This window comes from Priapulus caudatus, unplaced genomic scaffold, assembly GCF_000485595.1.
Source record: "Priapulus caudatus unplaced genomic scaffold, Priapulus_caudatus-5.0.1 Scaffold166, whole genome shotgun sequence".
NCBI classification, from domain to species: Eukaryota; Metazoa; Priapulida; class Priapulimorpha; order Priapulimorphida; family Priapulidae; genus Priapulus; species Priapulus caudatus.
This window is the reverse complement of record NW_014577227.1, coordinates 291,752-295,344: the sequence shown is the minus strand read 5'-3', so window position 1 is coordinate 295,344 and position 3,593 is coordinate 291,752. Positions and strand designations below refer to the sequence as shown.

Here is a 3,593-nt window from a genome sequence, read left to right as displayed (position 1 = left end):
AGACATTCGTAGTTTATGATTGGCTCACAGCATGAACCGACAGCGTGGAGAGACCGGCTACCCCGGTTTAACCCGGCCGGCATGCAATTAACAAATTCCTCGGCGCGGGGGAGTTATTAATTTCGAGCGTGTCAAATCATTGCCACACACGCGCGCACACGCATACACGCGCACGTACGCACACACACGCACACACACACGCGCACACACGCGCACGCACGCGCGCACGCATGCACGCACACACACACGCGCACGCACGCATACACTACACGGATAATAAGGTCGCTGGATCGTGTTTCATTGCAATTAGCACGTGCGACGTCCGCCGCGTGCGTGGTGTGAAGCTTCCGGACTATCTCATACATGGCTCGCGCGGCCGCCCCGCCCAGCCAATCAATAATATTCTTACACTTCACGGCCGGGCTATTTACAGCGTACGTGCCGCGCGCTGTAACGCCAGACGGCAGCTAATATAGATGCAGGCGTCGCCACCGTCGCGTGGCCGACGTCGTAATGGCAGCTGTATCGTTGCGCCTCGGGTCATATCAGTGTGTATAATTGATGGTAGATGGATGGATGAATGGATGGATGGACGGATGGATAGATAGGTGCATGGGTAGGTGGATGGATGAATAAATAGATAGATTGACAGCCGTGAGGAAAAAATAATTATAGGGCCGAAATCACACTTTTTCAACTATTTAGTATGGTATGTGAATTGTTGTTTGCTTATGGGTGAAATTAATGATAGGTATAGGAGTACGTATCGGTACGTGTGACCACCCGATAGCGTGTATATATGCACGGCACTATTTTGCCGTCTTCGTCACTTATAACCCTAAAAGTACAGCACATACGCACACTTATACATATCGCACGGTTTGTACTGGGTCAGCAGTATATCTCGTCTATGTCCAGACACATGGACCGTTATATAGTTGATTGAATCGTTGTGTTTGTGTTAAACCTGAAAGTCACTAAAGCTAGTCACGAAAGCTACTCGCACAGAGCCCTCCCGGCTCCCACATTACGCACGCATAGTAAACCCGCAGCGGGTATAAGCTCGCGTGTGCAAGGCATTTTATCGTAAAAGCGTAAGATCCTCTCACCGCGTTTCCACATACCCTAGACCTAGAGCGTACGACAGCAGGCGCGACGTGCCCGTTTTCTATCGCTGACTGATCACTGCTAGTATCACGGCGTTGGATATTTTCTGCCGAGGCTTCGAGCGCTACTGTAATCTAGAGGAAATGGACCCGCAGTGCCGACGCAGTCTTGTTGCTGTTACCGATTAATCACCCAACGACGTGTGCAAGAAACGGAAGCTAGAATCGAACCATCTAGAACATACATATTAGAGCAACCGTACATCTTACAGAACGTATTAGAGAACATGGTTAGAGCAACGTTCTAAACCATATGAACACTGTCAAGTGTGCCGGCAAGACGTCCATAAACACAGAAACACAGAAACACTGTCAGTGGTGCACATTTCTGATGCGCGATTAATATAAAACATCGTTATTTTCATAAAACACCATTAGTCCATATCTCATTATCGAGTTATACCGTTTGTGCATGGGTATACCTTTCGATATCTCGTCGGAAAGTGAATAATTGTGCGCAAGAATGTAGGTGCTCTGGTAGGTGCATGTACTCAGTATTGTAGGCGTATAAATTCAACAAAGATAATATTGCTCTTGCTATATACTATAGGCATGTGAAATCGCAAATGTAATGCGCATATGTATTGATAGAATAGTATACGGTGGCTAGCCGTATTATGCTACGTTTTATTATGGCGTCGCTGATGTACTGTGGTCGTATATTGCTATATTTTCGTTTAACATGCGTGCGTGCGTGTGTGTGTGCGTGTGTTATTCTCCGTGAATAATAACTGTGTTTGTACTTGTGGGATGAAGCCGGTTTGGTCACGTGGCTACATCACGTGACCACATTGTTGCTGCCACTGACTCACGTGGCACCTGACACTTAGTGACGGTTTCACGTTATTAAAAGTTATTTTGGTTGTGCGCGCACGTCATTTGTGCCGCGAGCATTTTGTAAGTATTCGTAAGTTACAACTAAAATAGTAGTAGTGTATTACTTAAACGAAGTTTGGATGCGTGTGAATGTATCGTCTATATTATATCCTAGCTTAGTTTCTGTTTGCATTAATTTGCGACAGAACTATGTTACAATATCCGTTATATATACAGCACGTGTGGTTACGATTAAAATTTATTCTTTTAATGAAATAGAACGTGGTTTATTATTTTTGAGTTGGCTTGGATAATGGACATGAAGCCGTTTTCTTCCTGTCCAAATAGTCGGTTATCTAAAGATTTACTTCGTATAAACTGTCGCTAGCAAGCACAGAGACACGATAAAGTTGTCGTCAATTAATGTGTTTGTGAGTGGAAATAGTTTTGTGACAGCCGCCACCTCCTGCCATGTGTTGAGAAATTAACAGAAGCAGATATAATTGCCACCCTATGCCGTTATCGGTGCTGTATCTAAACCCGTTCATTTAATGTTTTTACATTTGTACAGTATACACATAGTTGTGTAAGCTCACAAATGAGCCATGTAAACATTTTTAGAAAGTTTTAACACAGTTTAAACAATATCTAGATACGACGACCAGACAAACGTAATCATGCATTTTTTAACTAATACTTGTTAGGCAACACAACGTTAAACGTATCGTGAAATAATGCGTAGCAAGGTATCAAAGAAAGCGAAGATGATTAGCGGAAGAAGAGAAGAGTTCAGAAGTATAGGTTGATGAGGAGGGGGGGGTAAGAAATGGAGGAGGTAAAGGGGTCGAGAAATGGTGATGGAGAATGGAGTAGTTGGAAAAGATGCAGAAGGGATGCGGAGTGTAGGAGAAAAGAGAAGGAGAGTATGCAGAGAGATGACAATGGACAAGGGAAACGGAGAAGAAAAAGAACGGGAGCGCATAGAACGACTGACGCGAGAGCTGAAGAAAATAGATCATTATAATTGGTAGGCGGGTCTCATAAAAGAATACCCACAAATATAAGGGAGGGTTATAAATTTAATAAGAGGCCAGTGGGGCGACGTGACTAATCGATTATGGCGGAGTGGGGCGAGGTAGGAAGGAAGAGGTGGTAGAATAGGAGGGAGGTAAAAAGGAATGAAATAGATACGTAGGGTGGTTATAGTTGGAGGTAGGAGGAGAGGAAAAAAGTAAGACCGAGATAGTGTGTGTGGAGGAACGGAAAAAGTATGGATAAAGTAGAGAGGCGACAAGGGCAAGATCGAGCTAAATTGAGGATGAATAAAGGCGAAGCGCGGAGAGGGGGATTAAGTAGGAGAGAGATAAATATCTCATCATGGTTATCATATTTATCGTAAATAATAAAATTATGGATTATAAAATATGATTTATAAATTTAGTTAATAATCTAAATATCTTTAGTTAGTTACTTGATGGAAATGATAAAATGTAATGCTAATATATTAAGAAAGCTGAATCATCTCCCTCTCTCTCTCTCTCTCTCTCTTTCTCTCTCTGTGTCTCGGCCTTTCTCTCTATCTCTCTCTCTCTATTTCTCTCTCTCTCTCTT

General features: G+C 43.4%; 1 long non-coding RNA gene across 1 annotated transcript in view; it reads left to right on the top strand.

Moving 5' to 3' along the window:
* The first annotated feature begins 245 nt into the window (after positions 1-245).
* Positions 246-3,593, top strand: part of LOC106806531 — a 4,616-nt gene continuing 1,268 nt past the window's right edge. Inside the window, exon 1 of the long non-coding RNA XR_001393559.1 lies at positions 246-616. This is a non-coding gene — a long non-coding RNA (uncharacterized LOC106806531). The remainder of the gene's footprint in view (positions 617-3,593) is intronic.